We start from the raw sequence: 14672 nt of genomic DNA on the forward strand, positions 1-14672 counted from the left end.
TCTCTTGTCATCAGTTCCCTTTTCTTGGCAAAATTCTCCTCTCTACTCTATTCAGGCATCATCTTTGCTCTCACCTTTGGCTACTTGACTTCGAGCTCATGTTTCACTCACTTTGGGATCCCTTTTCAACTATTTTTTATATTCACTGATTTCCAAAGGAAACACTAAAAAAGTGGCATCCCTCCTATTTTTGAATGATGGGTGGTTTCTCTATCAGTCTATTTACCTTCACCAACAGTATGAAGCAGGGCATCACAGCAAATCTATGTAATCCATCTGAACCATTCTGGCCATATTCACAGTCCAATTAGGAATGAATATGATCATTTGCAGAAACTTTTTCATCCTAGTGAATATCCATAAAAGTTCATGAAAACTGCTGTTTGCCATGTCTCTAGCCTTAGTGAATATCCATAAAAGTTCATGAAAACTGCTGTTTGCCATGTCTCTAGCCTTAGTGAATATCCATAAAAGTTCATGAAAACTGCTGTTTGCAACGTCTCTAGCCTTAGTACATAACAAGCATGAGTAAAAATGCAATGGAGAACCATGTAGGATGGCCAAATGAGTAGCCCTAAAACTAAGTTATGTATTAGCATAACACAAGCCACACCAAAACCATGTTAATAATACTAAATTTAAAACTGTAGTTAACTTCTAACTTTAGCATTATACATAGTCTAGTAAGATGTTGACACATAAAGAGATGGAACACTGGTGTGTCATTGGCAGAAGAGAAGACAGCATCTGGCACCTGTGAGGCATGAGAAACTATACCTCAACGTTATTTTCCATGGTATAAATGACAAAATACCATTCTAAAGACTTAGAAAAGAAGTGATAGTCACAGACATTCCTTAGGCATGCAGGATCAGAGGCCTCACCCCCAATAGGCTGAAGTCTCTAGACCAAATAAATATCAATGGCAGCCTAAAAAAGAAAATCAGATATCACAAAAAGACCACATGTAATCTGAGATGGTGTATAATGCAAGAACAGGGGGATTCAGGGACACTGTTGCCAGGCAGATAGAATTCTGGTGGGGGGAGAGAGGAATTTAAGTGCCTACTGCCTAACACTAATTAGTAATACCTGTTCTCTCCTTCTATCAACTGCCTCCAGAAGTTATGATGAGGGTCTAACTTGGTTTCCCCAACAGCAAGGAAGGTGTCAAGTTTGGGGTGACTTACCTAACCACTAGGACTGACTTTGGTGACAAAGGAGGTGGTCACTCAGTCGTATCTTTCAGTGCTTTGGTGAATACATGACTTCATTGCCACAAGAATTCCTTCCACTGAAGAAATTCCCAACTCATCCATGTCTTGCCATTTTATACTATTGTTGTCCAAGTCTTCCATCATTCCTACAGAGAAGGCCCACCTTCTCATTTATTCAATTTCACACGGGGAGAATTTGTTTGTTGTCTCAAGTCAGGTCAATCTACTCAGTCCACAAGCATTTATTAAGCAACTATTGTGTGTTAAGCACTGGATATACAAATACAGGCAAAAATAAAGATAATCTCTGCCCTTGAAGAACACACATTCTAATGGCAGAATCCAACACATAAAAAAAAATTGAAACATGGAGGGGATGGAAAGAAGTACTGTGTGGGGGTATGGTGGAAAGGGAAATTCCAAGAGTCAGAAAAGGATGCAGTAGAGTAATAAAGGAGGAATGAATGATTGGTCTGGTAACTTTCCTTAAAATGGAGGTTCTAGGAAGAACTGATCAATCAGAGGAAGGGACCACAGAGACATCTTCATTACATTATGTCCTTCACCTTTTCTAGTCAGGAAAGCATTTTGGCTTTAGTATCTTTATGTCAATATGGATGTGGTTCAGCTCTTCCAGTAGAAGTTCTAGATTTAGAACTAGAATGGACCTTAGAGATTATCTTATCTGATTCCCTCATTTTACAATTAAGAGACACAGTAGGTAAGAGTGTGGTACTTGCAGTCCAGAAGACCTGAGTTCAAATCCAGCCTCAGTCATGTAGCAGCTGTATGACCCTGGGCAATTCGCTTAACCTGTCTGACTCAGTTTCTTCAACTATAAAATGAGGGATTCTAATAGCAACTATTTTCCAGGGGGTGGGAAAATCAAATGAGATAACACATGTATAGCACTTTGCAAATCTTACAGAAGCATCTAAATGCCAGTTATCATCATTATTATTACAGATGAGAAAACTTAGGCCCTGAGAGAAGTGACTTCCTGAAGGTCACACAGATAGAAAACAACCGAACCACCTTTCCATTCCAGGTCCTCCTCCAAATCTAAGATCTGTGTGACAATTTGTTGGTTGTGGGACAAAGGTTATAGGTTGACTGCCAAAAATTAAATTAATGTTTGCCACCTAAGAACTGTGTCATTCTAATTACCTTCAGTCCCCATTTTCTACTTTTCCACCAGGCAATATGGAACAGAAGGGGGAATTCCACAGGACTGAAGACCATTTTGAATTGGGTTTTTCCTCCCATTTTATTATCTGCCAAAATAACAACCACAAAAGACATCTGAGGAGTTTCATGGACTGCACACTGAAATCACTAAACCTCTGAAATTTTGTCTTGCTGGTGTCATCTTACCTTGGCATTTGCCAATTTGCCAAGTATTTTCAGATTGTCAAATAATACTACCAAGGTCAAATCACTTCAAGCCCCTGGGAATTAGGGCTTGCAAAATGTCATCCATGACATTGTCCCAAACATTGCCAACTTGCTTTGAGTAGGCCTGAAAGAAATATCTTTTAATCCCAATGTAACAAGAGGCATATATTTGAGAATTTGCATAATTTCTTGCAAGAGTCCTTATATCTGGCAATTAATTTGCAATACACAGGCATCTATTTGTATTTAATCTTTTTTTAAAAAAAATTGTTTAACATTTCTATTTAAAGTTTTGAGTTCTAAATTTTTTCTTCCCTCCCTCTCTCCCTCCCTGAGATGGTAAACAATCAAATATAGGTGCAAATATGTAAAATATTTCCATATTAGTCCTTTTGTACAAGAGGATGCAAATAAAAGGAAGAAAACTGAAAGAAAGAAAGTGAAAAATAGCATGCTTCTGTTTGTGTTAAATCAATATCCTTTCTTTTTCTGGAGGCAGATAGCATGTTTCATTACTTCTTTGTGATTGTCTTGGATCGTTCTATTGCTTGAGAATAGCTAGGTTATTCACAGTTCTTCATTGAACAATATTGCAATTACTGTGTACAAGGTCCTCCTGGTTTTCTTCACTTCATTGTGCATCAACTCATGTAAGTTTTTCCAGGTTTTCCTGAAATCATCCTGCTTGTCATTTCTTACAGCACAATAATATTCCATTACAATCATATACCACAACTTGTTTAGCCATTTCCCAGTGGATGGACATCTCTTTGATTTCCAATTCTTAGCTACCACAAAAAGATCTGCTATTCATATTTTTGTACAAATAAGTCTTATTCTCTTTTTTTGGATGCCTTTGGAATATAGACCTACTTGTACTTAACCTTTATACCATTTACACACCACTCCTACTTAAAAAACATAAAGGAGTCACAATACATATTTGTGTTGTAAAACCAAGCATCATTATTGGTGTTCTTTGAAAAGGACATGGAGATTACTTCAGAAAGATCTCTTTTTCTTCCTTGTTTAGCTATTGACTGATGCCCTACTTATGAATGGAAGGTGGTTATATATGACATAAAGGGGAAAAACAGTTAAAGCCTATATTTCCAAACCTTAGAAAATGGAATAAATAAAATATTTTTCTTTGGGGGAATCACATTTTGCAGTGAAGTATCTTAAAATTCTTGAGAAACAATTTCTAAATCATTTTAATCTAAGTGAAGACTATTATTCATTTCACTAGATTAACCTTTGTATTCCTTTCCCACACATATGTATCCTTGAATGGATAATAAATGACCTACAAATGAAGACACAGGGAACAAAGAGAGCTAGTGATCAGTGTTATGGGGCTGCAAAAGTTCAGAGGCAGAGATAGGAGGAAGAACTGGGTCAGCCAAACCCTAATCCTATGGTGTACGTTGATTGCTTCTGGGCTCACAAGGAAACTCTAGGTCTTATCCATTGTGTATCTCTCCAGAAAGCCAGCTTAGTTAGAAATCAGATGGCACTATTCTGGATGTTTTAAAGAATGGAACTTTTGTCTTATTGGTTAGATTCTGTATTTACAGTAGGCTAATTTGAAATACATTAAGAGTTTTACGCGACACCATATTCTTCCTCAACTGACTCTCTCTCTCTCTCTCTCTCTGTGCGTGTCTGTCTGTCTGTCTCTCTCAGTCTCTCTCTCTGTGTATATATCTCTGTCTCTCTTTGTGTGTCTTTCTTTCTCTCTCTGTCTCTCTCTCTCTCTCCCCTCCTCTTCTCTTTCCAACAGTGTGGTCTAAAGGGAATGGGGGTAAGACAAGATAAAAAGGACAATGTTTTGCTTCTGTCATAGCCCCTAAATCAGGGTGGGGAACCTGTGGCCTCCAGGCCACATGTGGCCCTCTAGGTCCTTGGGTGCGGCCTTTTGACTGAGTCCAAGTTTTACAGAATAAATTTTTTTATGAAGGGGATTTGTTCTGTGAAGTTTGGAATCAGCCAAAGGGCACTTGAGGACCTAGAGGCTACAGATTCCCCACCCCTACCCTAACCATTTATGTTACCTTTGGCAAGTTACTTCAACAATCTAGTTCCCTGATTGGTAAAATGAGAAGACTACTAACTCTACATGCCTAAGACTGTCCCTAATAAAAATTTTAGAGTGAGAGAAGTTGTGTTTCTTCCATGTTTTTAGTCATTTTCCTTTATCCTTTCATGTTCCTTTTCTCTCTTTGATCAGACTATTATGAGACCTCTCCCCTCTAGACACTCTCATACTATTAATCCCTGAGGCCTCATTTTCTGTCTTCCCCAGATGTACCTTGATTAGAACTGCTCTTGAATCAAGACTTGTCTGTCCCGTGTCCCATTTTCTCAGAGTTCTGCTGGGTCACTAGTTTGCCCATGGTGCTAACATGCTAATATGTAATAGGATGTTATTAGCAATCTTTCCCAGAGAGCAGATTTCCCAGACAGACAGCCTTTAACAAGGTTTATCAAAACTTTAAAGCTGAAGGAAGTTCCAGATGTGTAAATTTCATTTTGATATCTGGCAAAAAAAAGTTTTAATAATTAGAGATTTAAAGTATTAAATAATGAAAAAAATTATATAAATCAAATAAATAAATGTAGGCTTAAAATGAAATGGTCTGCTTTGGTAAGTGCTAGGAGTTTTTCAAGTGCAAGTAGGATAGATGAACACTTGTCAGCTATGTTTACAGAGAGCTAATCAGGCATAGGTTGGCCTAGATGGCTTCTGGAATCCCCTCCCAACTCAGAGACACTGTCATTTTTTAGTTCCTTAGTGAGATAGTGTCATGTAGTAGTAAGACAGCTAATCTTAGCATCAAAAATCTGAATCAGTTTTGGCCCTGACACTCATATGACACAAAGCAAAGGGAACTCTCTGAACTTCAGTGTCCTATAAAATGTTGGTGGATCTTAGGGACCCCAAGAGTTCTCTGCCCTCAAATATTTTCTGTTGCCCATTGGTATTCCACTGCCACCTAACATATCTCACAATTCTCTACCTTATCCACAAATGTACTGTGGGAGACTTCAACAAATATTTTGCTGAAATTTATGAATAAGTACTGTGTATATGGCATTTTCCATGATCTACCAAGCAAACAAGGAGATAAAGTTAATCTAGAATGACCTGTTCTTGATGAAGCCATACTTTATCATGCTTGATGAAGACATTTAATCATCATCTCTTTTCCTTTCAAATTCTCACAAATCATCCCTTTAATCAATGTATTCTAAAATTTTGTCAAAGTGAAATTTCACCCTCATACTTTTTTTGAAAATAAAAATATTTGCCCTTCTTTTTTTAGAGCGGAAGTGAGGCAATTGAGGTGAAGTGACTTGCCCAAGGTCACATAGTTAATAAGTGTCAAGTGTCTGAGGCCAGATTTGAACTCAGATCCTGTGACTCCAGGACCAGTGCTGTATTCGCTGTACCACCTAGCTGTCCCTGTCCTTTCTTCTCAAGGCTCCTTTCCCATTTTCCACAAGATTTCAAAGATCACTGGCACAAACTCATATGTAAGGTTCTTTGCAAACCATTAAGCTCCTATATCAATGGTAGTTCTTGGTATTATTTATTAGTTCCTCCCCTTCCCCCACCTCCATGAATCCATAGAAAGCAATGAAGTATTCTTTTATCACCTGTTTACTTATTTAGGCTTTTAATTTCTTGTTAATTATGTTTATTTTATACATATCAGTCTAAAAGATCATTCTCTTTGGGAGAATAGGGAAAAGGATTGGAGTCATGAGTTCACTGTTAGAGGGACGTGCCCAGTGAGGAAATTCCTGTCAATGTAGGTTAGCACTTTCTTAGGATCCTACACTGTCTTGCTTCTGTCCTCTCCTTTCCATTCCAGCTGCCATCACTACTTTATTTAAAAAACTCATTACTTCTCATATGAACTATGGGAATATGAAGGCAATTAGGTGATACAGTGGACAGAATTCTGGGTCTGGAGTCAGAAGGATCTGAATTCAAATCCTACCTCAGACCCTTATTAACTGTGTGACCCTCAGCAAATCACCTAACCTCTGTGTTCTTGCACTAAGCCCAATGCCTGGCATATAGAAGTTTGATAAATTCTTGTCTCCTTCCTACTTCCCAGATTTGTCTTGAGGATAAAGTGAGATAACATTTTAAAGGCACTTCATAATCCTTAGAGGGTTGTCTAAATGCTAGCTTATATTATTATTAATATCCATTTAATGTGTCTCCCTGACTTCAGTCCTTCCTCATTACCTTCAGGCCTATGTACCCACATTCATTTTAAATCCATCGAGGACCATCAGGGCATCACAATACAATACAGTACAATAATGAATGTTCAGTCAAGCAAACAATCATTTATTAAGTTTTTACTACATGCCAGACACTGTGCCAGGCATTGAGAATACAGAAAACAAAGTGTAACTGTCACTCATGACATTCTCTCAGGGGATACTTTTGATAACCATGAATGGTTGAGAAAAGATTAAATTATGATCAGTGTACTATGTATAAAAGACAGGGAGGTATGTTAATTCATTTTAGAAATTTTGATCAAAAATACTGAAATATAAATCAGTGGTTAAAAAGTAAACCCTCTATTACCCAGAAAACTCAATTATCCAGAACAACCCCTTCTACAAAGGTCATGGATAAGCTAGATTTTGATATGCTCATGATGTATGATATAATTATGTCTTTGTATATACAAATCTATATCTACCAGCTGGTGGATAGAGTCCTGGTCTCCCAGATTTCCAGACTCAGGTTCAGAAGACATTTAATCAAAATCGGTGACCCCCAAGCAAGTCACTTAAATTCTGTAAACCTCAGTTTCCTCATCTATAAATTGGGGATAATGATAGTGCATTTATCAAAGAGTTGCTGTGAGAATCAAGTGACATCTTAAATGTAAAACTTGTCACATACTTTGAGATACTATGTATGAGCTATTATCTTTATAGTTGTGTATATGTATATATTCCATCTATAGTCTGTATCATATATAGAATATGCTCTATTTGTGGTATAGAATATATATCCTATATGATAAACTATATAGGATATATTCTATACATGATATATTCCATCCAGATCCACTGTCAATCAAATAAATACACAAACACCTAAGTAATATTTTATCAGTATTTCTTATATTGACCATTTTAATGATAGTCAGCACCAGACCATTTAGCCCCCTGGTCCTCAATCATCTTTCATACTGCTAGAGACCAATGTACCCTTCTTGCTCCTCTCCCTGCATCTGCTCATCCAGCTCGCTGACTGATCATTTCCCACCCTTCGCCCCTTGCTTTAAGGGAAAATTCTGTAACAAAGGGAGTATCTGACTTCTGGCATGGCAGCAGCTTTCCTTGGCAGCTGACCAGGCCAAATGTCCCTGGTCCAAGATAAAGATGCATCATAGTAAGTTATTATCAGAAGATAAAATGCACCCAGAGACAAGTTCATTTCTAAAATATGTAAATAACTAGTTAAACTCATAAGTTGTCTTTCTTTTTTAGAATTCTTCTATTATATTAGCACATTTAGAGAGCTGATCTAAGACTATGGAAGACCTGAGTTCAAGTTCTACCACTGGCTCATACTTTCTTTGTGACTTTGGGCAACTCAGTGCCCCAGGTCAAATGTTATAAGCTGCTCTGCATTGGTAGAGGGGGATTCCTCACCAAGGAGCTCCCTACACTTATAAAATCACTAGCCTCAACCTAAAAAAATAAGCGTGGAATCATAGTATGATGACTTTCCCTATGCCCAGAACACCTAGATGGAGGCACCCACATGGGATATACCAGGAATCTGCTCCTGGGAGACAGGAGGACTGGTGCAGGTATGGACATTCTGTGTTAATCCTCTATGTGTTTGGAAACAGCCAGCCTCCTTCCATTGGCTGCACAGTCTGAACTGGTGGTAGTTTATAAAACTTCCTGAGTGGGATAGTCTGTGTCTCTCATTGCTGTGGTGTCCAGGGGTAAAAAATGCCTTCAATCAGAACAAGTAGCATCGCCTGCTAAGGGAGGCCTGAGGGCCACCTTCCCCTTCCCTTTCACCATACGGCCTCAAGAAATAGGTCTGGGTCTTTTGGGGAAACATCAGGGTCACCACCCCCTCCCCTGTGACCATGTGGCCCCAAGAAATGGGTCTGGGCTTTTTGTCTGTTTTGTCTATCCTTTTCACAGTGCCTTCAGCAGGCGCTCGGCATATAGAAGGGGTTCGATAAATGCTTGTTTCCTTCCTACTTCCCACGGTTGTTATGAGGACAAAATGACATATTATTTTACTTAGTACTTAGCATTTAGTAAACCTCAGGTGACTCAGGACTCCTCTTCCCCCAGAATTCTCTGGTACCTAAAGGGAGAAAGGGGAGGGGAGAGGAGGGAAGGTCAGTCTCTTATATCTGCCACTGATTGTGTTCTCCCCCATTTTAAGGACCAGATACCACATTTATCCCCTTATATCAGGTTGGCTTTTATAAAGGAATATTTACATCAAAGATAAAATAAAAAATTTTCCCAATAACTCAAAGGCATAATTCCCACTTCATCACTTTGGTATCTAGGAAGGGTAGGAAGAGTAAACTCACAGATGAACTCAATTCCCACATAACATTAGTCCCACCAAGTTCCAAACCCAAGGTTTACTCCCACCCCCACCCACAAGCTTCCAGGACGTTGGCTTCTCAGGGCTTCCCTACTTGGCCAACTGCAACATCTGGCCTGGAATCTTGGGCTCTATAGTCTAACTCTTGGGTCAAGGACTTCACTTCTTACACCTAGAATTGAAAGGACAAACAAAATAAATCAAAATCTCAGGCACATTTCTCAAGGCCACCACATAACCTAAAAGAAGGAGCAAGGGGAAATGGTCTTCAGGCCCTTTCCAGAACTCTAAGACGTCACTTACTGGGAACAAATGAATCCTTGAATCCTGGATGCCCCAGGAAAGAAATAAAAGAGACTGTCTAGATCAGGTAGTTTTAAAGAATGCTGACAGCTCCAGACACACAGCCAAGTGAGAAAAGTATATTCCAAATCTATGGTAAGCCAACACAGAATGTCTAACCTTCATCACTTCTTCTATCTCCTCAAAGCATACCCCTGGCATTTCCCACATGGGTGCCCCCACCTTAAGTGATCTGGGTATGTGTCAAACCTATTACAATAGACAGACATAAATATACATACACATAGTGAGCATTCCAGAAGTTTTAGTGTAGTTTTAAGCTATTAAAACTCAAAAATGGGTACCCATGAGTTCTGTTCTCAGGAAGTAGTTTGCTATTAAAGCATGTTTTATATATGCATATATGTTTAGATCCCTAGGTATGTATTGGAACAACCAAAATCTATACCTAGCTCTATGTTCTTCCAGTATTCAACAGCCTACTCAGCAAGCCCTTTCAAGTCTCTGCAAATCCGTTCTCTACTCCTTCTGTCAATCACTGGAAATTAGAATAAGGAAACAAAATGAAATGATGTTGTAATCCTGCGTAGACACAAATCCTGGAATCCAAGAGCAAAGTTTTCACACTTAAACATGGCTGCATGCAACACATTTCTCCATAGAACTCCTCTCATATAAATGGCTGTGAAAGCAGTTTTTTTTCCTTTGAAAGAATCTGACATCTCCCTTCTTAATGACTAGGAGTAAATGAGGCTGTGCAGAAGCCAGAGATAATAGAGGGGGAAGTCAACCCCATGACATTGCCTCCCAGCAAGAGAAAATGCAATCTGCTCAGAGGACCTGGAAAGCATCCAGGACCCAGACCTTGATCTGGCAGTTCATCCCAAGCTCATGGGGGATTTCCAGATGGCTGAGAAGACAAAGATGCTCTGGTGGTTTGTGTGGAGTTCTGGTGTGTTGGTGCGGATTTTTAAAACTCTCCTGTGAATACTAAAACACTGCTGAATACAACAGAATCTATGAACAAGAACCAACATCAACAAAGAGGTGAGCCTGAACTATTAGAAATATCAGAATGAAATAAAGTCAATACTTTGTGCTTAAATACAACTTAAACTCCTTCCAGCCAGAACCATAGAAAAATGACATTGCTGTGCTTTTCCCTGGGAAATGCGTAGACTGCAGTTAAACATTCAACAGGCTTCACAATCTCAAACAAAATAAAAATGCTGATGAAGGACAAGGTATGAATGAGTGTCTTCTAAACTCTTGACATAATTGAAAATGAATACCAGCATTTAATTCAATTTAATTCAATAAACTAAGGGCAAGGTCTCAGCTGATTTTTTTATGTTTACAATCTACTGGGTTTTTTATCTACTAATCTAACTAAACTCTAAGGCTGAGGATAGAAACACCAGGGGAAAATGTTCTGGGGCAAAATGTTCAAGTAGGTGAAACATGTAGAGGCGCAGTAGTCAGTCAACCTCTTCATGTATGAGGGTTCCTTTTAAACATCCAAAAAAATTGTAGATCTCTAGGTTCAGATACTAACTGACTGTGTGACTTTGGATATCATCTCTCAGAGCCCCTGTTTCCTTAACTGTATAATGGAAATATAATAGCACTTACATCACAGGGTTGTTATGAGGATCAAATGAGAATATGTACTATGCAAAGACAAGGCAACAAGCATTTATTGAGTTTACTATGTGCCGTGATAAAGGTCTCATTTCTCAAATATATAGAGAACTTAATCAAATTTACAACACCACAAGTCATTCCCCAATTGATAAATGATCAAAAGACATGAACAGGCAGTATTCAGATGAAGAAATCAAAGCTATGTATAGCCATATGAAGAAGTTCTCTAAATCAATTTTCATTGGAGAAATGCACATTAAAACAACTCTGAGATACCACTTCATACCTATCAGATTGGTTAATATGACACACACAAAAAAAGGAAAATGGTAAGTGTTGGAGAGAACGTGGGAAAATCAGGACACTAACACACTATTGGAACAGTTGTGAACCAATCCAGCCATTCTGGAGAGCAACTTGGAACTATGCCCAAAAGGCAACCATACCTTACATACCCTTCGATTCAGCAATAGCACCACTGTAGGTCTATATCCCAAAGAGATCATCAAAAAAGAGAAAAGGACCTGTATGTGCAAAAATATTTAATATCAGCCTTTTCCATGGTGGCAAAATATTGGAAATTGAAAGTATTCCCATTAATTGGGGAATGGCTGCACAAGCTGCAGTACATAAACATAATGGAATACTACAGTTCTGTAAGAAATGATGAACAGACAGATTTCAGGAAAACCTGGAAATACTTGTACTAACTGGCACAAAGTGAAATGAGCAGAACCAGGAAAACATTGTTCACAGTATCAGCAGCATGTGATCAAGTATGAATGATTCAGCTCTTCTCAGGAAAACAATGATCCAAGACTAATACAAAGGACTCACAAAGGAAATGCTATCCACATCCAGATAAAGAACTGATGTACTCTGAATGAAGATCGAAGCATACTTTTTTTCACTTATTTATTCTTTTCATGTTTTTTTCCTGTTGATATGTTGTTTCTTTCACAACTCTGACTAATATGTTTTACATGATAGCACATGCATAACCTATATCAAATTGTCCACTATTTTAGGAAGAGGGGAGGGGAGGGAGAAAAATCTGAAACTCAAAATCTTGTAAAAATGAATGCTAAAAATTGTCTTGACATGTAATTGGAAAAATATAATATACTATTTTTTAAAAAGATGTAATGTTAAAAGAACAGAAGACGTATTACTACAGTAGTGATAATAGCAATGACAGATGAATCTATCCTCAAAATAGCTGTCCCTCAGAGTCTTACCTCAATATGAAACTAAAAAGATAAATACCAATAACTTCCTGGGGAGGGAGAACCTATGATTTCATCAGGATAAGGAATTTCTAATTTAGAAACTCCATACACTGATATAAAGTAGCTCTTCTACAACTTTCTGTCTTGGAAAGTTGTAAGAGACTCTGACAAGTTGAGTTACTCGAGGTCACCCAGCTAGTTTGTGTTAGAGGCAAGAGCTGAAACAGAGGGCTTCCTTACCCTGACAACAGCACTTTATACTTAGGCCCCGTTGCTTCTCTCAAGAATAATTTCAATAATAGTATATAATTCAGCTGAAATAAACTGAGTGTGACTGGCCCTGTATACAGACCCTGAGTCATCACTAGACAATCTACTTAATCACACATGTGATAGAAAAGAATGAAAAAAATTGACAAAGTAATTGCCAGATATGGAGGATGTCAAGAATTGGGTACAAAATGGCAGTAGACAAGCAGATAATGCAACATGTAGATCAAAAACCTGTCGGTCTAAACACTCTGGAACTTTCTTCCCCTTTATGAAGACAAACTGGGGAATTGCACTACATAGATGAATTCTTTTTTGACAACTCTCTTCTTTGGTTAGTTTTCAGTCCTTCTGCCTCCATTTTTATCTAAGACTTGAAAAGGAAAAACCTGGTGCTAATGGGGAGATTAACATTGTGAAGAATGAAGAAGCTAAAGGGACCTTAAAAAACATCTGGTTTAACTTCATTTTATAAATAAGGAAATTGAATCCCAAAAAGGTTAGATGGTTTATACTAGGTCTTCTAAGTATTTAGTAAACAAGTCAAGATTAGAACTTAGGGGGAGGAGCCAAGATGTCGGAGTAGAAAGATACACATATGCTAGCTCCAAACCCACAGCCCATAAAATACCTGTAAAGAAGAACTCCCAACAAATTCTGGAGCAGCAGAAGCCACAGAACAATGGAGTGGAGATTTCTGTTCCAGAGAGACCTGAAAAACTGACCCCAAAGGTCCATCACACGCCAGACCCAGAGCAGCGCCCAGCCCTGCCTTGGCCACGCGGCACTGAGAGGAGCAGATCCCACCAGGCTTCAGGGACAGAATCTCCAGCAGCCCCGCAGGTCCCTCCACCCACAGGCACCAAAGGTCAGTGAGAGGGTCTTTTTAGCTCTCTGAGAGGGGAGCGGGGTGTCCCCATAACCTAGGCCCCCTAGGGAGGCAGCAGCAGAGGCAGCAGAGGACAGGGGCTCCCAAAGCAGGCAGGAGATTGGATCCATTATTGAAGGTCTCTGCATAAACCCCTTGAGGGTGAGCCCCCTGTGGCAGCCCTGCCCCCACCTGAGCACCTGAACTTAATCTCACACTGAATAGCAGCCCCGCCCCTGCCAAAGCCCTAAGGCTGGGAAGCAGCATTTGAATCTCAGACCACAAGTGCTAGCTGGGTGGAACTGGAGGCCAGATGGGTGTGGAGAGGAAACTCAGAAGTCAAGTAACTGGCTGGGAAAATGCCCAGAAAGGGGGGGGAAATAAGACCATAGAGGGTTACTTTCTTGGTGAAGAGATATCTCCTCCCATCCTTTCCAATGAGGAAGAACAATGCATACCATCAGGGAAAGACATAAAAGTCAAGGCTTCTGTATCCCAAACATCCAAAATAAATATTCAATGGGCTCAGGCCATGGAAGAGCTCAAAAAGGATTTTGAAAATCAAGTTAGAGAGGTGGAGGAAAAACTGGAAAGAGAAATGAAAGAGATGCAAGAAAAGCATGAAAAGCAGGTCAACACCTCAATAAAGGAGACCCCAAAAAATGCTGAAGAAAATAACACCTTGAAAAATAGGCTAACTCAATTGGCAAAAGAGGTTCAAAAAGCCAATGAGGAGAAGAATGCTTTAAAAAGCAGAATTAGCCAAATGGAAAAGGAGGTCCAAAAGCTCACTGAAGAAAATAGTTCTTTAAAACTTAGAATGGAACAGATGGAGGCTAATGACTTTATGAGAAACCAAGAAATCACAAAACAAAACCAAAAGAATGAAAAAGTAGAAGATAATATGAAATATCTCATTGGAAAAACAACTGACCTTGGAAAATAGATCCTGGACAGACAATTTAAAAATTATGGGACTGCCTGAAAGCCATGATCAAAAAAGAGCCTAGACATCATCTTTTATGAAATTATCGAGGAAAACTACCCTGATATTCTAGAACCAGAGAGCAAAAATAAGTATTCAAGGAATCCACTGATCACCACCTGAAAGAGATCCAAAA

Source organism: Notamacropus eugenii, chromosome 5, assembly GCF_028372415.1.
Source record: "Notamacropus eugenii isolate mMacEug1 chromosome 5, mMacEug1.pri_v2, whole genome shotgun sequence".
Lineage (NCBI taxonomy): Eukaryota > Metazoa > Chordata > Mammalia > Diprotodontia > Macropodidae > Notamacropus > Notamacropus eugenii.